This window comes from Heterodontus francisci, chromosome 24 (genome assembly GCF_036365525.1).
Source record: "Heterodontus francisci isolate sHetFra1 chromosome 24, sHetFra1.hap1, whole genome shotgun sequence".
Lineage (NCBI taxonomy): Eukaryota > Metazoa > Chordata > Chondrichthyes > Heterodontiformes > Heterodontidae > Heterodontus > Heterodontus francisci.
Genome location: NC_090394.1, coordinates 68,923,271 through 68,945,416, shown reverse-complemented (window position 1 = coordinate 68,945,416; position 22,146 = coordinate 68,923,271). Strand labels below are relative to the sequence as shown.

General features: G+C 42.4%; 1 pseudogene; it reads left to right on the top strand.

The window, feature by feature from the left end:
- Positions 1-18,764, top strand: part of LOC137383622 (endoplasmic reticulum magnesium-transporting P-type ATPase-like) — a 65,834-nt pseudogene extending 47,070 nt beyond the window's left edge.
- Positions 18,765-22,146: the final 3,382 nt, after the last annotated feature.

The following is a 22,146-nucleotide window of genomic DNA, read 5'->3' as shown; positions in this document are numbered from 1 at the left end:
TGTTGCGAGTACGTAAATGAGAAATCTCAATTTGCTGATATTTTCCCTAAAATTATCAATGGTGGATTTTTACCACATTAGTGGCATCCTGAAGTACAATTAGTGATTGTTTGGATAACAGGACTAACTTGAATACTACTGTTCATATATGGACTCAATAGTGCTAGCCAGTTTATTAACCTGGGTGTTAAATAAACAGTCTCTGCAGGGGGGTATGTTCATTCAAAACTCCAACTCATACTTTGTAAAGTTACAAAAATGCCTGGGAACATTTAAAAATGTGAGCATGTCCCCTGATGGTCTTGTAGATAAAGATGCTTTCCTCTGCAGTGCTAAGCCACATAGACTAAAAGGGACCAATTTCAAATTCCTCAAATGTGCTGAGTTAGCTGATCTGAAACAGGGCATTGTGGTGCTACAGTTGGCCTCAGAATGACTACGTGGGGGAGATACTGGCAACAATGGAACCATGTCCTGTTGTGAGTCAGTACCTTCAAGAGAGCAGGTATTCAGTATACAAAAGAGAACAGGAACATAGGCACGTACAACATTTGTTGGCTGTTCCATCTGGAACTTGAGTGTAATTCTGGCAACAACTCTCCTAGTGTGAGTCAGTACCTTGAGGAAAGCAGTAGAAGGTCTTAAGGATACAAAATTGAACAGAAGCATAGCAAAGGGTAACATCTGTTCGCAGTTGCATCTGGACAATATGAATTATACTTTTTGTTCTTAATAATATGTTTATGGATAGAATAATCACTCTACTCATATTATAGGGTATTGTGAAGGTCATAGTTAAGGGAAAATTAGCAGTTTATATACATTGCATACCATACCCGGTTCTGTCTGCATTTACAGAAGCAGTTGATTGCTTGTCTGGCAGTAAAACTTGGGACATGAATGTATCTTTGTGTTAAGAGCATAATTTTTTTATAATTCATTAAGCCTAAACAAAGAATTCTTTATTTTGGAATGGATAATACATCTCTTGACTAGAAACAAAATGGGTACTGTGCAAAGCTTTTATCTGAGGGATAATATTCTGTCATACTGTACACAGTAATAAAACAGCCAAAATGGGAAAATTTGTGATAAAACACCAAATATGTTAAATATCTGAATAATCTCAATACGTATATTGTGTAACTAGAAATATAAAAGAGCACATCTCCAATGGTCCAGTAAATGCACTAGGAGGTACTGAGTCACACTGACCAGGAAAGTTTCAAATATGATATATTCTATGCTAAGTTAGCCAACTTAGGGAAAGAACAGGGAATCGTACTACTGGCCTCAGTGGCACCAAGGATGAGGAAGGGAAAAATCAGCTAACGTTTCCAGTGCTATCTATTTTTTTTTAATTCATTCATGGGATGTGGGTGCCGCTGGCTAGGCCAGCATTTATTGCCCATCCTTAATTGCCCTTGAGAAGGTGGTGATGAGCTGCCTTCCTGAACTGCTGCAGTCCATGTAGGTAGGTACACCCACAGTGCTGTTAGGAAGGGACAGTGAAGGAAGGGCAATCTAGTTCCAAGTCAGGATGGAGTGTGACTTGGAGGGGAACTTGCACCTGGTGGTGTTCCCATGCATTTGCTGCCCTTATCCTTCTAGTTGGTAGAGGTCGCAGGTTTGGAAGGTGCTGTCTAAGGAGCCTTGGTGTGTTGCTGCAGTGCATCCTGTAGATGGTACACACTGCTGCCACTGTGTGTCAGTGGTGGAGGGAGTGAATGTTTGTGGATGGGGTGCCAATGAAGTGGGCTGTTTTGTCCTGGATGGTGTCGAGCTTCTTAAGTGTCGTTGGAGCTGCACCCATTCAGGCAAGTGGAGAGTATTCCATCACTCTCCTGACTTGTGCCTTGTAGATGGTGGACAGGCATTGGGGAGTCAGGAGGTGAGTTACTCGCCGTAGGATTCCTAGCCTCTGACCTGCTCTTGTAGCCACAGTATTTATATGGCTACTCCAGTTCTGGTTAATGGTAACCCCGAGGGAGTTCATAGTGGGGCATTCAGCGATCATAATGCCATTGAATGTCAAGGGGAGATGGTTAGATTCTCTCTTGTTGGAGATGGTCATTGCCTGGCACTTGTGTGAAGCGAATGTTACTTGCCACTTATCAGCCCATGCCCGGATATTGTCCAGGTCTTGCTGCATTTCTACACAGACTGCTTCAGTATCTGAGGAGTCGTGAATGGTGCTGAACATTGTGCAATCATCAGCAAACATCCCCACTTCTGATCTTATGATTGAAAGAAGGTCATTGATGAAGCAGCTGAAGATGTTTGGGCCTAGGGCACTACCCTGAGGAACTCTTGCAGTGATGTCCTGGAGCTGAGATGATTGACCTCTAACAACCACAACTATCTTCCTTTACGCTAGGTATGACTCCAACCAGCGGAGAGTTTTCCCCCTGATTCCCATTGACTTCAGTTTTGCTAGGGCTCCTTGCTGCCATACTTGGTCAAATGCTGCCTTGATGTCAAGTGCAGTCACTCTCACCTCACCTCTTGAGTTCAGCTCTTTTGTCCATGTTTGAACCAAGGCTGTATTGAGGTCAGGAGTTGAGTGGCCCTGGCAGAACCCAAATTGAGCATCACTGAGCAGGTTATTGCGAAGCAAGTGCTGCTTGATAGCACTGTTGATGACACCTTCCATCACTTTACTGATGATTATGAGTAAACTGATAGGGCAGTAATTGGCCGGGTTGGACTTGTCCTGTTTTTTGTGTACAGGACATACCTGAGCAATTTTCCACATTGCCAGATAGATGCCAGTGTTATAGGTGTACTGGAACAGTTTGGCTAGGGACATGGCAAGTTGTGGAGCACAGGTCTTCAGTACTATTGCCGGAACATTGTCAGGGCCCATAGCCTTTGCAGTATCCAGTGTCTTCAGTCGTTTTTTGATATCACGCGGAGTGAATCGACTTGGCTGAAGTCTGGCATCTGTGATGCTGGGGACTTCAGGAGGAGGCCGAGATGGATCATCCACTCAGCATTTCTGGCTGAAGATTGTTACAAAGGATTAAGCCTTATCTTTTACACTGATGTGCTGGGCTCCCCCATCATTGAGGATGGGGATATTTGTGGAGCCACCTCCTCCAGTTAGTTGTTTAATTGTCCACCACCATTCACGGCTGAATGTGGCAGGACTGCAGAGCTTAGATCTGATCCATTGGTTATGGGATCGCTTAGCTCTGTTTATTGCTGCTTACACAGTTTGGCATGCAAGTAATCCTGTGCTGCATTGGTCTCCTGGCTTGAGGGTAACAGTAGAGTGGGGAATATGCCGGGCCATGAGGTTACAGATTGTGATTGAGTACAATTCTGCTGCTGCTGCTGGCCCACAATGCCTCATGGATGCCCAGTTTTGCATTGCTAGATCTGTTGGAAATCTATCCCATTTAGCACTGTGGTAGTGCCACGCAACACGATGGACGGTATCCTCAATGTGAAGGCGGGACTTCATCTCCACCAGGACTGTCACTCCTACTAATGCTGTCATGGACAGATACATCTGCGGCAGGCAGATTGGTGAGGACGAGATCAAGTATATTGTTCCCTCTTGTTGGTTCCCTCACCATCTGCCACATACCCAGTCTAGCAGCTATGTCCTTGAGGACTCAGCCAGCTCGGTCAGTAGTGGCACTACCGAGCCACTCTTGGTGATGAACATTGAAGTCTCCCACCCAGAGTACATTCTGCGCCCTTGCCACCCTCAGTGCTTCCTCCAAGTGGTGATCAACATGGAGGAGTACTAATTCATCAGCCAAGGAAGGGCGGTAGTTGGTAACCACCAGGAGATTTCCTTGCCATTTTTGACCTGGTGCCATGAGGCTTCACGGGGTCCGGAGTCGATGTTGAGGACTCTCAGTGCAACTCCTTCCTGACTGTATACCAATGTGCCGCCACTCTGCTGGGTGTGTCCTGCCGGTGGGACAGGACATACCCGGGGATGGTGATGGCAGTGTCTGGGACATTGTCCTTGAGGTATGATTCAGTGAATATGACTATGTCAGGCTGTCGCTTGACTAGTTTGTGGGACAGCTCTCCCAACTTTGGCACAAGCCCCCAGATGTTCATAAGGAAGACTTTGCTGGGTTCGCCGTTTTCGTTTCTGGTGCCTAGATCTATGCCAGGTGGTCCGTCTGGTTACATTCTGTTTTATTGACTTTGTAGGGGTTAGATACAACTAAGTGGCTTGCTAGGCCATTTCAGAGGGCATTTAAGAGTCAACCACATTGCTGTGGGTCTGGAGTCACATGTAGGCCAGACCTGGTAAGGATGGCAGATTTCCTTCCCCAAAGGACATTAGTGAACCAGATGGATTTTTACAATAATCAACAATGGTTTCATGGATATCATTAGACTAGCTTTTAATTCCAGATTTATTAATTGAATTCAATTTCCACCTTCTGCTGTGGTGGGATTTGAAACCATGTTCCCAGAGAAATACCCTGGGTGTCTGGGTTACTAGTCCAGTGACTAGTATTGCTACTGCAGAAAATATATGTGTGGTTACATAAGAACAGGATTAGGCTTCACTGGGTACTGGTTGCCAGACTCATGCTGGAAGAATGAATAACTTGGTACTGGATAACTGGCATACATTGTTGCCATCAGCAGAAGAAAGCTAAGGGAAGAAATCTAGACAGAATATTAAAAGAGGGAAAAAAAATCAAAGGAATTAGATCTTGAGTGACTTCGTTCATTATAAGCCAAGACCTATAGAATGGATTTTGAAGTAACCTCCCTTTGTAGCCCCGACTCAGATGCCAGCAAAGCCCCCGTGGTTTCTGAATTGTCACTGGTGCCAAAGTAGACTAAGCACTTAAGTAATGTGAAAGAAAACTGATGAAACCTTTCTAGAAGACAATTGACAGATATTCATGACAGATATTATTATCATGGATCAGAGTGTGCTCCACTGAGTGCCAAGCCCAAGGGAATTATATTCCGTACAGTACTAAACTCAAACACTAAAGACAGGAGTACTTTGTAATTGTTCAGGCAAATTGTACATTTGTTTAGTAAAGAAAATTAGCATGTGTACATGGCTGAAAACACAGGTTAAGAAAATCTCAGTCAATAATTCAATGCATCAAACTTTAAAAAATTATCTTGGAGCACAGGACATTGGTCCCCAAAATTGGCCCTTGTTGCACCCGTTTTAATAAACAAATATGCCACTGCACCCTGACTAAACCTCATGAGATCTAATGAACTCATCAAGCAACAGAGCAAACTATCTTACTGGGTGGGAAACCCACACAATTGAATAGAACTCTGATTTTACACCCTGCCCAATATTGACTTCAGACAAAAGTAAGCTGATCATCACCACAGTTTGTTTCCTCCTCCTTGTCCCTCTTCTCTTTTTCATCCCTGTCGTCTTACTCCTCCACCTCCAGCAGATCACTATCATCAACCTCCTCCCTCCCTGTTCTTGTGGTTGATTAGTGGGCGAAGAAGATTGAATTAAGAATGGATGTGTCACACCCAGACGGAATAGAGATAGCTTTGCAGTTTTCTGTCAGCTGGGTCTTTTAAGAACTGTAAGTGTTGTTTTGCATCCCTCCACTTGCAACTGGCAGCAGTCCACTGACTTTGCAATCTCCCTTAGCCAAGACAGAGTGCTTCCTCAGCAGCTCTATTGCCTGCATTGGTATGTGTCCTACCTCTCCTGGGTCTATGTACAACAAGATTCACAGCGTTAGGTGAAGGCAAGCACCTGAAGGCTATCTCCCAAGTGGAAGTAGACTGCTGATTTAATAGAGAGGAGGAATGCTGGAAGGACCCTATCACAGGTGAGGGGCTGAATGCTGTTGAGCTTGTGAGGGGAGAGTAGGGCATTGAAGCACAGTGCATTATCCATGATGATGTGCAAGTCCATTTAAGAAGTGAGAGCTATCAGTCGGGGTGATGAGAAGAAAAGACCCACAGTACCCAAGTGAAAAGGAGGCAGTGACAGCTCTCTCACCTTGCCTGCCCTCATCAGGTCATTGGATTTTCTCCTGTGTGGTTCAGAGGTCCTGGGAGAGAGGGAGGTGGGACTCAGTGACAATGTCAGTTCCCTCTACATTGCTCTGGCAATAGCATTCAGAGGCTTTCTTCTGTGTCATCCCAACAATTGCTCGTCCATCAGAACCCAAATGTCTGCACTGGGGATGTTCTGGGCCCGCTAGGATCTTCTAGTTGCCACAAAAGGCTGGGGCTGCTTTACCCCTCCCAAAGTAGATGCTATCCTTGTGAAAGTCGACTTGAAAAAGCGCAGAAACCCCTTGGTAAGAAATCCGTACAGTTGCTCGTTCTGACAAAAGCTGGAGGAGAAACCTATCTCCTGGCCCTCCAAGAAGCTGCAATAAGTTGTGGGAGGGTTTTAAATGCTGCGCAGCAACTTTCCTTCCATCCACCTCTCTCCTTCCTCCCCAACACTTTGCTCTTGTTTAATATGGGATTTCCACTTGTGATCCATCACAGTATATGCAAATGAGATTACCCTCTGAATTCTGGCAAGGTCTGAGGTGCCCATCACAGGTAGGTGGATGTCCCACGCCTCCTGTTCAACTGCGGTGTAAGTAGCCCCGAAGAGTTTCAAGGTTAGTATACTTACAGTAATTGCAAAATGTTACTAATCTCCTCAAAGTCAAAAGTAACAAGGACACGTCACTTGTGCTAACCCACAATATAAAATTGATTCTTGAAACAGTTGCTTACTTATTATGTGGCGCTTTGCTAACAGAGTCTTGAACAAGGGTGATACCTCCGACAGATTCACACTGACTACTGAGTGACGCAAAGGCTGCCTAACATAAATCTCTGAACTGCCATATTGTTACCTCGATTCCCAAATGTGCAATATTTATTTACATAGTAAATAAAAGTGCCCCAACACAAACCCCTCTGGATTACCACTTACACAATGACTGCTGAGGGAGAGCACTTTTATGACTTTTCTACTGGAGAGGTGTTACGACCAGGTGAGGCCAGGGTCTAGGGGTTCCCTCTCCACCTTTGCCTGGTTTAACCATAACAGGGTTTAATTTTTAAAAACACCATGTTTTTAGCTCTCCGTCAGTGAATCCTTATTCACAGCTTCCAATTGCAAGGCAAAGAAATCAAATCAGACAGGTTTTCTTAGATTTAAACAAGAAAGGTGGAAGTTTATCAATCTTAAACTCAAATTCGGTTAATGACTACGAATATGTGATGTGACCACACTAGCATGCATACAAGATAAACACACACGCAGATAGAGACAGAAAAAGTAGAAAGAATAAAGGGGAAAACTTTGAGGCAATAGATGGGCGTATTGACAGTCCTTTGAGTTCAATGTGGAGTCTTTGGTTGCTGGTAAGTCTTGCTGTTTGTTGGGGCCCAGTGCACGCTTCAACTTGTTTCACTGTCGGAGTCTTTTTTTTCTTGAGGTTCAAGCAACTTCAGTGGGTCCGGAGGTTTGTGAGAAAGTGAGAGAGAGCCAGCCAGGAGAGAGGCTGTCTTGTTCCAGGTTCAGTTGCAATCTGCTGTCTGTCTTCAAACTGTTCTGTGAGGACAATTCAAAACCAGACCTGACCCAGCAGGTTAGTCATGTGACTCAAAAACAAGAAACGTTGGAATTACTCAGCAGGTCTGGCAGCATCTGTGGAAAGAGAAGCAGAGTTAACTTTTCGGGTCAGTGACCCTTCTTCATTAGTCATGTGACTCACTGTTTAAACAAACTCCTGTGTTTGTGGATTTCAAAGCTCTCGGTGCGGGGGAAGGGTGTAGTGCTGTCTCTTACCCTAACAAGATGTGGATCACCATTGCCCAGCTCAATCACTGTTAATTGAATCAGTGAGCAATTCTTTTATCTCTCCAAGCACTGTCTCTTAGTATGCAAATGTTTTTCCAGCCAAATGTCTGGTGATCTCTTTAAACACATCACTTCTTCACTCCAGCAACAATTTAATATTAATGTTCATATGATGAAATGAATATGCCTCATTCTTGGCAGGTTGGGGTCTTCATGGCAAGACGGAAAACAACTTGTTACTGCTTGGCAGGCTTCTCAAGACTCCAGGAATATTTTTAAAGATGTAACCCATGTGACCATTGGCGTTACACATGTAAATCAGAATGTACATGCACAGGAATGTATATATATATATGCATGTGCAGGCAGATTTAAATGTGATGCATTGGCATAATACTAATGATAGTATTTAAAGGGAATCTTGAAAAACCCATGAGGGAGAAAGGAATTGGAGGAAATGCTGATAGGGTTAGATGAAGTAGGGTGGGAGGATGGTCATGTGGAGCATAAATACGCACAAAGACCAGTTGGGCCATACGGCCCATTTTTTTGCTGTAAATTCTAAGTAGTACCTGTTAATCAGGGAGCACCTATGAAGCTATTATTGTGCAATGATCCAGTATGCTTGCATTATTTGAAGGTCCCAAGAGAATGTCTGTTAGGTGGCTAGGGCTAGTATGTTCTGTCACAACTTCAATTAGTAACTCTGACACAGCAGTAGAGAGTATGTAATAAGGCCCGTGCCACCACCAAAGTTACACCTGAGAACACCATAGTGGTGCTGAAACAATAACTCTAACAATGTAGGCTGACCTACATAGGCACCGGGTCCAACAACGTCTCAGATTTAAAATTCTCCTCCTTGTTTTCAAATCCCTCCAGGGCTTAACCCCCTTCCTTATCTCTGCAACCTCCTCCAGCCCTACAACCTGCTGAGATTTCTGCACTTCTCCAATTCCGACCTCTTGCACATCCCTAATTTTCATCACTCCATCACAGCCGTACCTTCAGCTGCCTGGGTCTTAAACTTTTGAATACCCTCCCTAAACCTCTGCAGTACTCTAGCATTCTCTCATCCTTTAAAACACCCTTAAAACCTACCTCTTTGAACAAGCTTTTGGTTGCCTCTTCAAATAGCTCCTTATGTGGCTTTGTTTGTTTACATGCCTGTGAAGTACCGTGGGATGTTTTACAATGTTAAAGGTACTATATAAATGCAGCTGCTGGTTATTCTCTGCACAGTCAGGTAGGGTGCTGCTCTAGAGTATCTTTTTAAATCAGGTATCCCTTAATGGAAGGCTCATTGAATCCAGTCAGTTTTCATCAGGGTTGCTCATATCTGTGTCAATCTGTCCTTTGAAATGCCTAAACACATCACTGACACTAATATGAAAGCAGTTTAAAGTTACTCAAAATTTTCAACACTGGGGGATATTAGAAGACTCGTGCTGCCCTCTCCAGTTTTAAGAATTTGTTAGGGAGCAGAAACAATAGCCAAGCTTTAATGGGAGTCGCTGAGGTTGACAGGGATGCAAGATGTTTCCTCCTATGACCTTAACAGTTAAAACTCTTAGCAAAAATAATCAGAGTGTAAGCATTCGATTGAATGCAAGACTTTGGCCGGAATTTTACGCCACTCCAATGAGCAGGACGGTGGCGGGGAGGTGGCGTAAAATGGAGCGGGAGGCTCCGGGAGGCTTTCCCAACCCACTCCTGCCTCTGCTGCCCTTTATCTAGGGCTGGGGGGGGGGGGTGCGAAAAATGGCCCCCCTGCCCCAGGCCAATCAGTGCCCTTAAGTGGCCACTTAAGGGCCTTCGCCCGCCTCCACGCGGATTTTACACGTGGCAAGCGGGCGTCCTGGAGCCAGGAAAAGCCACCTGGGAAAACCAGGCGGCTGCCGATCGTCCCTGATGGAGGGCTGCCTCCTCTACCCCAACCACCCCCAGCACCCAACACACCCCTCTTCCCCCCAACCGACCACCCTTGCCTCGCCGGGGCCCGACTGATTACTGCTGGCGAGGCAACCAAAACTTACCTTTTCTCCTAGCTCCACGTCTTCATCTATCTTCGGCTGGGCTGCAGTCCCAGCAGTGGCCACCGCTCCTGGTGGCACTGCTGGGACTAAGAGCTGCCGGCTCGCTGATTGGCTGGCATCTCAATAAGGTAGGATTTCCTACCTCAAGCGGGTGGAAGTCCCGCCTCGGCACAATTAAAGCTTGGGGACCCGTAAAATACGGAACGGATCCCCAGGCAAGGCGGAAGTGGGTTCGCCACCGACTTTTACGTCGGAGGCCGGCTCCCGTCCGCCCACCGTTCAGTTGCTGGGAATTCAGGTTGTTCAAAATTCATTAAAAAATCAGATTTCATACAAACAAATTTAAAATACACAAATCTCCTGTGCAATATTCTCAGTGCAAAATTAACACATCATTAAGGTTTCTATACGATGGGGACATGCAGACAACCTAGATAATAATAAAAAGACAACCTTTGAAGAGATTAGTACATAAGTGGACAAACTTCCAATTACTTCAAAGAAAAGCTCCATGGTCTTGCAGTTTGAAATCATATCAGCTGTGGTCATTGACCAGTAAGTGCTAGTTCCATCATTTAGGGAAAGAATTCCAATATCTCTGATGACCTTTACTGCTAAAAGCATTGATAGTCATATGCTAGTATGAGGAAATGCTCCCAGCAAAATCATTGGCAGAGTTCCTGCAGGGTTATGATTGCTCATGCTGAGCTAAATTTCTGGAGAGGTGCCAATGGGAAGTGTGCTAGACTTTGGCATTGTGCCTACTTATTATACTCATGTTAGCAAAACCATCTGTGCTAAGGTAGTAAGATGCCTGCCACAGATGAAGGGATTTCAGCTGCATAGTCATAGGGAAGGCAAGATTGCCATTTCCTGATCTCTCTGTACACACAGCTGTTGCAGCATTCACAGGCATTTCCCCCTAACAAAAGCACAAACACATCAGTTAATGGGATTTAACCATGTCCCTTCCTGTAATCAATAAAGCCCAATAATTCTTATTTCTATATTCATATTCCTCATGATGCAAGTAGGGTGGGGTGGGAACTGAGTTATGCTCAGGAGGTAAGTAACTAAACCCAGGAAATAACAAATAAAAGAAGAATCCACATAATTAGGGATGACCACAGAATTAAACTGTGGAGCAAAAGAGATCTGTAAGGACTTGTGTTTTGTTATTCTGGGCTATTGTGACAGCTGCCTGCTTTCTTCAATGGAAAAGAAGATCTGGCAGGGTGTAAAATAGGCTGCCAATTCATTATTGTTCATTCCACACTATCACCCAAGATCAATTTCACCCCCAATTAATCAAATAAAGATTCAACAAGTTCTGGGCTTTTGCAATAAATACTGATGAATAGCAATATTTGAACAAAAGTTAATATATTTGTAGAAACTGAAATTGCACAATTATTCAAAGAAATATATGCACCCCAAACATCTTTACTATCCATAGTAACTACCCTAGTATCTTTAATTATGTATTAGTGGAACTTAATCTTAAAATGAGTAGCTTATATTCTTTCATGTAATTATCTATAAGATGGATTTTTGACAAGCCACAATCAGTAGATCAAGTTCCTTTTTCCCTTAAAGTTGATGCTCCTATCAACAGCATATTCATTACAGTGAATTATTTGTCAATGATGGTCTCGATTCGTTGTCATGGCGCCTTTTAATCAAGCTTGAACTGAAAATCACAGACTAGATGTGAATCCTTTAATCTCTGCTGTTACGTTTAAACTGATGAAAGCCATTCGGCATCTTACACTGGAAAACACAGTGCATAAATTGAGCTGTCACCTGTGCAAACTAAATTAAACTGTCATCATGTATCTCACGACGTTGATGTTGCAGCTTCAAAAACATTCAACTAGGAGGAAATTTTATCCTACTATTGGAATTTCTATTAATAATAATGAGGATTTATTTCCTGTGTAAAATGAATTTCACAATAAGAGAGGATTCAAATACTATTAGTCATTGTCATCACATTTGCTTTACATACACCCGTAACATTGTTGGCATTCTTTGCTCAGGACTTATTTGGCAGAATTCCTGAAAACTGATAGTTTGAGATGAATGGACAGTCCATAATTTGTATTTGGAAAACTATTTTCTGGATCTCCAAGTCTGAGTTTTGGATTCAGATTTCTTAATGATTCAGTGCAAGGAATGATTGGCTATATATCTGTTGGTGCACTTACTGTTCCTTGGTGGGACAGGAGTGTGTACATTGATCTGAACTAAGCATACTAAATGGTGGAGAGTGGGAGTAGCAGGAAACTGAACTAATCCAAAACTGGCCCAGTGCAAATAACCTACTCACAATCACTGCTCAGACAACTGTGCAGCCCAAGAGTGCTTGCTGTGGGATTGTTTGAAGTCAAAGTAAACATTCAAAACTTTAAAATAATAAATATAAATTTTACAATGTATTTTGTTCCATGATACGCAAACCATGGCATTTTCTAGTGATTAATTCTTGGTGAATAATTCCTAATACATTGTGTCTTTAACAATGTCGCTTTCTTCTTCTACTGTATTTAACGTTGAAGGAATCAATCTCCATCCTAAATTAATCAGAATGTTCATTATTGAGGTTAATAAAAACTAACCTTACATATAGATCACTGGAAACTAAAGTGACACTGAAGAATTGAATCTCTGCAGCAGTTCTCCCAATTATCTGCCAGTACTTCAGAAGATTTGCAAAAACACGAGAGAAATAGCTTGGATTTTACGGTCAGTGGTAAAGCAATGGTGCTCGCCACTGACCTCAAAGAAAGCTGCCCACAAAAATCTAGTGAGCCCTGTGGCATGGTTTTCCCCTTGCCCAGTGGCAATGTCAATCTAGCATCAAGTCAGGGGGATGTCTTGGCATGCAGCAGCAGTGATGCCAGCAAGCAAGTAAGCAGGCAATCACACTAAAGTATTCACACACAGCAAACAAGGAAGTTAAAAGCACTTATTTATACTTCAATTTTAATTTAAATTTTCAGAAAGCAAAATAAGAACATAAGAAATAGGAGCAGGAATAGACATATGGCCTATCGAGCGTGCTTTGCTATTCAATGCGACCATGGCTGAACTTCGGCTTCAACTCCACCTTCTCACCCACTCCCCATATCTCTTGATTCCCTGAGTGACCAAAAATCTGCTTATCTCAGCCATAAATATATTCAATCATGGAGCATCCACAACTCTCTGGGGTGGAGAATTCCAAATATTCACCACTCATTAAGTGAAGAAATTTCTGCTTATCTCAGTCCTAAATGATCAGCCCCTTATCATAAGACTGTGCCTCCATGTTCTAGATTCCCCAGCCAGAGGAAATAACTGCTCAGTATCTAGCCTGTCAAGCCCCTTCAGAATCTTGTATGTTGCAATGAGATCACCTCTCATTCTTCTAAACTCCAGAGAATATAGACGCAATTTACTCAGCCTCTCATCTCAGGGATCAATCTGGTGAACCTTCTGTGTACCATCTCCAATGCAAGTATATCCTTCCTTAAATATGGAGACCAAAACTGGGCACGGTACTCCAGGTGTGGTCTCACCAAAAGTCCTGTACAACTGTAGCAAGACTTCTTTATTCTTGTTCTCCAATCCCCTTGCAATAAAGGCCAACATGCCATTTGCCTTCCTAATTGCTTGCTGCACCTGCATGCTGACTTTCTGTGTTCCTTGTACAAGTACACCCAAGTCCCTCTGACCATCAACATTTCCAAGTTTCACACCTTTGAAAAAAATTCTGCTTTTCTATTCTTACTACCAAAGTGAATAACCTCATACTTCTCCACATTATACTCCATCCACCATCTAGTTGCCAACTCACTTAAGCTGTCTATATCTCTTTGCAGTCTCTTTGTGTCCTCCTCATAGCTTACATTCCCACCTAGCTTTGTATCGACAGCAAACGTGCATTACTCTCTGTCTCTTCACCTGTCATTAATATAGGTTGTAAATAACTGAGGCCCCAGCACCGATCCTTGTGGCACTCCACTATTCACTACCTGCCAATTTGAAAATGGCCCGTTTAACTTATCCTCCATCTCTGCTAATATGTTACCCCCAACTCCATGAACCCTTATCTTGCGTATTGACCTTTTGTGTGGTACCTTATTGAACGCCTTTTGGAAATCCATGTATACTACATCTACTGGCTTCCTTTTATCTACCCTACTAGTTACATCCTCAAAAAACTGTAATAAGTTTGTCAAATACAAGTTCCCTTTTGTAAAACTTTGTTAACTTTGTTTGATCATACCATGATTTTCTAAGTGCATTAATAATAGGTTCCAGCATTTTCCCAGTGACTGATTCAGGACAGCTGCCCTGTAGTTCCCTGTTTTCTCTCTCCCTCCTTTCTTGAATAGCAGTGTTACATTTGCTAACTTCCAATCCATTGGGACCCATTCTGAATCTAGGGAATTTTGGAAAATCATAACATACGAACATATGAATTAGGAGCAGGAGTAGGCCACTTGGCCTCTCAAGCCTGCTCTGCTATTCAGTAAGATCATGACTGATCTGATTGTAATCAGCGCATCCACTATCTACAGCTACCTCTTTTAGAATCCTAGGTAATAAATGATTATGATTATATTAAGATAGGAGTTAAAATAAAGATAAACAAACATTAAAACATTTTAAAAATGTGGATTATTTTATCATTACGGACAAATTTGACATTTGTTACGATCATCTAGTTCACGAGTTGTATTAATATTTTAGAGGTCACTTTTAGTTTTGGGGAAATTAAATGTGCAGTTGTAAGATAATTTAAATTCCAGAATTTTAAAAGGCTGCAGGACACCCAAGAGATTGTATTTCAAAGATCTTTCCATGTGTGCTTACATGGACAAGGTTAGAGAGGTGAGAGCCATAAAACAGCAGGTGGCCTCATTTATTTGGGGAACTGTAGTCAGAAAGTCTGAAAGAAATTGTCCTGTCATTGCTGGCAATATCAATTATTCATGTGGGTATCCAAAATCAGATAGATGTTTTGGAATTGGAGGTAATTAGCTTAAATTGCTATCTGGGCCATCCCACCCATATCGCATTGCTATGGAGATAGACTATGCAGGGAGATGCCTGGTGGTCAGGTTTTATTTTTAACTCTGTGTTGGCTCACAGTCAGGCAGTTCATTCAGAAAGGCAGTTGGCTTTGAAAGCAGCTGGACTCAGAAGCACAAAGGCCATCAGGTACCAGGGATGTTCTTGATTTGAGTAAGGTCATGCTCAGACTGGGAGATCCAGATTCGTGAGGTGTTGTATGAGAGATGGAGGGTTGCCTAGTCGAATGCTAGCGGGAGAAGTCCCAGGAGATCTCATTATCTCAGAAGATAGCTGAGAAACTAAGGAAAATTGAAGTGAATTCCAAAGAGCTGTAGTACACTTTGGACTGATCCCAGGAGAAGTGAATGAACCACCAAGAATCTGTAAACTATAAGGGAACTCTTGGAGTGGAAGTAAGAGTTTTAGAGTTTAAAGTATACGTCTTCCTGTTCTGTTAAGATTTTCCATTTAAAAATAAGTAATTTCAAATTGTGGTGTTAATAGTTTTTTGCTTTGTTTAACTCTTGTACGGTAAAGGTTTGTGTTTAAAATGTGAAATCTTGTGACATAAATCTTTCAGTCATAACCGGGAGTGTGAATGTCTTTTTAAAAATGTTACTGGTCTCTAACGGAATCGTAACACATTCCACAAATATAAAATTAGCTTTTGAGGGTTAGTGAAGGTATTTAGCAGTAACTGTGGAGTTAGTACACCGTTTAAAAACCCAGTTACACCTCATTCAACAATGTGTAACTTTTTAAAGGGGTTTTCCAGCAAATCTAACAGTGTAAGAGTAGAAGTACACGTCAATTTAATTGATTTCCTATAGAGTGCATTCTACAGGGGGGGGGGGGGGAAGGTGCTGGGGCTGGGGGGCGTGGTGGGGGTATCTCAACAGTGCACCCTCTGGTGAAGCACAGAATCACTGATAGCAACTTCTGGATTACTCTGCACATGTGTGGATTCCAGCGGATGAATTTTACCAGTCATTTGGAGACGGGCTGGGAGGCAGGAGGGGTGGTAAAAATGCTTTGGGAGGGCAGCATGACGTGTTCCTGTTACCAGGGGATATTCCCTCTATTGGTGGCACAGCCAAGGCTGCAGAGCTGCTAGCCCTCTGATTGGGCCGGCAGCTCGGAGAGACGGGCCATCATCCTTAATTGGATGGTGGTCCCAGTGGCGGGCTCTTAATTGGCCGCCGTCAGTAAAATTGCCATGCGGTCCTGCCGTTCACCCGCACAGACTTGGGAGCCCCATTTGGTCCCGATATCAGAACATGAACTTTACTTCATGTCATTCAAAAACGGTAAATAATTGATCCAGCAGGATAGACATATTGGCCCAGGTTTTCTGATCTTTTTACACTGATAGGAATCTATTTAAAATGAATAGGTTGCCTTTGGTGTTTAAATTGGAAAACCTAGGTAATTGCATTCTCTGTATTGAAGAGGCTGGGATCCAGGCATTTCTGATGGAATTGCAGTGCTTCTTTTCACAATGTGGTGTTGATGGTCACACCTGGAGTTGTAGTACACTTGACTTGCCATCTTGAACAATGGGTTAACCTGTGGGTTATGGTGGCTGCAGGACTATGGCTACTTACAGCGCAAAAGAGAAATCTCAAAGGTAACTTATTTGAAGATTCAAGAGCCACCTAACCTAACTATCAATTCATTTTCTGTATCTTAGGGTTGTCATAAATACCAACTTTAGTTTAGACACAGTTCCTTGCAACCACGCCAAAAAGGGTCAAACACATGCTGATCTTTCTCATCTCTCCTCAGTGACAGCAAAGTCCCAATGCAGATTAAACTTGTAGTCTGTAAGATAATATTGTCAAAGAGTTCTTCATGGTTCACAGCTCCTAAACATGGAACTGATGAGTTTTCTTCAGGTTATGTATGAGACCCAGCATCAAGCTGTAAATGGAATTTGTGACAAGACAGGGAAATGGTTTGTGAAGGAGGTTCCAGCCTACTATGGCCCATCGCTTACCAATCCTTGAGGAAAAGCATCTAGTCCGATTCCATGCGCTAGGCTCACTCATCGCCAGCTGTTTCACCCAGATCCTGACATTAGAAATTTTCCTGCTGTAAAGCCAATTTCTCTTCAAGGATGCTTCACTTTTTGGATGGTTGGAATATCAAGGTACTGCCATGTCATAAAATTTCTTGCATAGATCCTTGCACAATACTAAAAGCAGATCTCCATCATTTAGCTCCTGAGGAAATACCAAGGTTTGGAATATCCACCACTGGAATGTGTTATGTGGAGCTGAATGTAAACAAGTGTTCATGTATCCAGGATGCAATGTTTTTTCTTGATTGGATCATAGCAAGACACATTTTATGAAAAGTTGAGGTGCTTATCATACCACTTGGTCTCTGCTATCGGTCTAGTGAGCCCTCAAATCCACATTAATGACCAATCACTTCGTACCTCTGGAGGAGATGACTGTGGCGGTGGAGGTGAGGGTGGAAAGGGGGACAGGTAAGAAGGATCTCTTTCAGAATTGAGTCAGTTCCATGGTGACATTTGAGGAAATGAGAAATTGGAATTGAGTTCATCCTCTATGGCAGATTTGGAAATCCAACTCCTGAGTGGGTCAGGCCCATAATACGTCAGGACACTGTTGATGACTTAGCAGCCAGGCTCCCTGTTATGACATGGAGGGGTGCACCTGCTCCTAGGAGCTGGGGTTCTTCCCAGTCAGTTCCAGATAATTCTGCAAACCAATAAGCTAATGGATACTGTGGTCTTAGTTGCACAAGTAGCAGAAAGTTTAGCACCACTCTGTGCTGGTATGCTGTGCAGCTTTAAGGTCATTGCATTCCAGTAGGCCCTAAGTCTTGGCATTTGCCAACCTGTGCTTAAATTCTCTGGTTTTAAGTAATCTTAATGTAAATGTACACTCCATGTCAGACAAAGAGAACCTATGAAAATTCAAATTTCTCAGTTGTTTGGTTTGATAACTAAAGTATGATGATGGGTTTCTGCACACATTAGACACCTTAGTGACCAAAGACAAAAAGTCTTAAGTGAAAAAGTATAACATGTTTTCATGTTTCCATCTTTACAGAATGCGAATGTGTTACCAAAAGAAGCAGAAGTTGCAGTTTGATACCAAACTTGGAATGAATTCCCCCTTCTGAGAGAAACTGGGAATTAACTCACTTTCTGATTTAAAAATTAAGTCATCCCTCTGCTTAGAACTGGGAATGATCTCATCCTTCAAATATAAACTGAGAAAATTAGTCTCTGATTCTGAATTAAAATAAATGTTGAAAAGGAAAGGTATTCAAATAATAGCTCATGCCATAATTACATGGATTTAAGTAATAAACATTAAAGCATTTCATTAGAATTTTAAATGAGGCAATGCATGATTTCTGTATTTTGTAGTCAACTTCTGCACTGGTTACAAATTTAAACATTATTTGTGAATATTTTAAATATGACTCTCGGCTGTACTTGTTACTATTAATAGAACAAATACATTTTATTCAACAGATGTCACTAATTCTGATCGAGAAAAGGCTACAATTGTTTCATTAGCTGTCAAAAACACAGTGCAATATTTTGATTTAGTTGTTTCTCTGCCATCGAGTGCAGTGCAAGAGAGGAAACAAATGGTTGTAAAACGTTGGGGAGAGTTGAATCAGTAGTTAAATAACTGAATGTAATAGAATAAGAAAAGTGCATGAAATTAACAATCTTCTTTCCAATTTAATATGGAGTAAAATACCGTTCTCATGATGGATTGAATTGTTTAGAAAAACCCCAAATCATTCAATTGTTTTGAATTGGAATTTGCTGTTAGTGAATTTCCTTTCAATTTGTAGTTACAAGGATGAGCATCCTTAACCTGTGTTGTGAGAGCGTTCTTTTTTCTATATGTTGTTTACCAAATGCTATAAGAATATTAAATGATTCTAAACCTGTGACGATGCGTAATATTTGGAAATATAGTCAGCTAACGGATTGGTTATACATTTCCTTCATTAGTGAAAACTATGCCACATTGTTACAGGAAGTGCAGCGTCAATCCAGCTTCTCAGCAGAATACTGCAAGCAATTTGAATTTTTTTTCGGTGGTGAGACCAGCTGGGGGAGTCGCATGACTTCAGCTTTCCGCTTGCAAATGCAGCTGGTGCTAAGCTAAATTTTGTAAGTCTCCAAGCAGTCCACTGAACACTTCTTAATAAAGGTTAAACTTTTAATGTTAGGAGGAGTTGACAGGATCGCAAGACCTTTTGTAGCTTTAAAGATTGTAACGTTAGTTGCAGGCTGATACTTAAGGATGCTTTCACAGAACACCATTTTGCCTGTTCAGGCAGCATAAATCCACACCGTCCACTGACGGCATGCTAAAACTAGTACAGGTGTCAATCTGCAGAATTGCTGGCATGCAGAATGAGTGCGTTACATATAAAAACAATGAAAGCTGACAATTTAAACAGCAAATTCTGATTGTTGTGATATTTTTTACACTTGAACCCTGATAAATATAGGAAACAAAATCTGGTGCTTGCATGAGAAGTGTATTTTGGCCAGGATACTTAAACCGCAGTTAAAAATTGCCTATTTCACAATCAATTTCACAATTCAAAATTAAAACACTATAAAGAAGCTTTTTTTAACATACAAAACTCTAATTTTATTTTTAAATTGTTAATGGTGGATTAACTATTTTGGGTGGATTGACTTTATTTTGTGCATTGAGTATTGTATACCAGATAATGGGAACATTTTGTATTTTCAGTCATTTCTGAGTTTGGACTAAATGGATAGTGGTTTGGAATTCACTGACTGGATTGAAGGATAGCGTGAAAATGTTCAATTTTTTTGCACAAATTTGAACATGTTAATTAAGCACACCACTGTTTAAATGGATCACATTTTCTTCGCAATCACCAGCTACACAGAGTTGTATGTTGCTTTTTTTCCAAAATATACTTTATTCATAAAAATCTGCAAAAATTACATTACCAGTTTCAAACAGCACCAAGTCAAGAAATACAAACAGTGCAAAGGAGGTCCATTTGCTTCATTACAATCATGAGTTGCCTCACAACCCTTCCATTTCACATTTGTCGTGTCAATTACATTTTTACATTTTACAGCAAATGAAAATTTTCCCAATACAGTTCGAGGGGTTTTCCATGGATCCAGCCCCTTAGTTCAGCTTAGTGGGGGGACCTTACACTGTGGTCTTTCCCCATTGAACCTTTGCTGCGGCTGCTCCAAGCTTTAGTGTGTCCCTCAGCACGTAGTCCTGGACCTTGGAATGTGCCAGTCTGCAACATTCGGTCGTGGACAACTCTGTGCTGGAAGACCAGCAAGTTTCGGGCAGACCAAAGGGCGTCTTTCACCGAATTGATAGTCCTCCAGCAGCAGTTGATGTTTGTCTCGGTGTGCGTCCCTGGGAACAGCCCGTAGAGCACAGACTCCTGTGTTACAGAGCTGCTTGGGATGAACCTCGACAAAAACCACTGCATCTCTTTCCACACCTGCTTTGCAAAGACACATTCCAGGAGGAGGTGGGCAACCGTCTCTTCCCCACCACAGCCACTGCGGGGGCATTGCACGGAGGGGGCGAGACTTCGGGCGTGCAGGAAGGATCTGACTGGGAGGGCTCTTCTCACCACCAGCCAAGCTACATCTTGGTGCTTGTTTGAAAGTTCTTTATAATCTGTATAATTATGGTGTAACTACATTCTGTCTGCCAGGTGTCAGCTGTACCAGGTATTTACATTAACACATTAATGTCCCAGTGAATGTAAATCATACTTCTCTCAATTCCAAGGCTAGTAGTGCATAACAATTATACTACCAAAATCATGCTGATATGACAGTTTGCCCTCATTTCTCAGCTACATACTGGGATAACACCAGGATTCCTACCAGTACAAATTAAAATGTAGCATGTCTAGTGTCATGCTGTAAAGAACCTGTAATGTCTCTGAGCAGCAAGAAACACATTTTATGAACATGAAAATATCCACAATTTATATCAAAATTCAAGAAGTACAAATTGAAGGTGATCACTAATGCGTATTCAGATGTCCTATAGACACTAGGCACCACACTATCAAATAACCCAAAAGGAAATAAAAAGAAATTGTCAAGAGAATGCATTCATGTTTGAAAAAATGTTGAGTGCATTTTCCAAACAGGTTACGCAATGCTGGAAGTTGTGGCAATTATTCATGCATTCAGCTAAGAACTTCACTTGGAGCACATTCATAGTATTATGCATTTGTAACATTAGTAACATTTGCGCCACACAAGGGCCAGGCAATGACCACCTCAAACAAGAGAGAATCGAACCATCTCCCCTTGACATTCAATAGCATTACCATTGCAGGATCCCCCACTATCCAAATCCTGGGGGAGGTCACCATTGACCAGAAACTGAATTGGACCAACTACATAAATACCGTGGCTACAAGAGCAGGTCAGAGGCTGGGAACTCTGCGGCGAGTAACTCACCTCCTTTCTCCCCAACGCCTGTCCACCATCGACAAGGCACAAATCAGGCGTGTGATGGAATAATCTCCACTTTCCTGGATGGGTGCAGCTCCAACAACACTCAAGAAGTTCAACACCATCCAGGACAAAGCAACCCGCTTGACTGGCACCCCATCCACCACCTACAATATTCACACCCTTCACCACCGATGCACAGTGGCAGCAGTGTGAACCATCTACAAGATGCACTGCAGCAACACACTGAGGCTCCTTTCGACAGCACCTTTCATACCCGCAACCTCTTCCTCCTAGAAGGACAAGGGCAGCAGATGCATAGAAACACCACCAGCTGCAAGTTCCCCTCCAAGCCACACACCATCCTGACTTGGAACTATATTGCCATTCCTTCACTGTCGCTGGGTCAAAATCCTGGAACTCCCTTTCTTACAGCACTATTAGTGTACCTATACCCCAAGGATTGCAGCAGTTCAAGAAGGCAGCTCACCACCACCTTCTCAAGGGCAACTGGCGATGCGCAATAAATGCTGTCCTAGCCAGCGACGCCCACATCCCCTGAACAAATAAAAAGCACCTTTTAAAGATGTTATACCTGTGGCCTCAGCGGTGTCACAGCTGAAAGCGTCATCTTTTAAAATTCTCATCCTCGTCTTCAAATCCCTCCATGATCTCACCCCTCCCAATCTGTACCCTCCTCCAGTCCGACAATCCTCCAAGCACTAGGTGTTCCTCCAATTTTGGGCTCTTTTGCACGCCCAATTTTCATCACT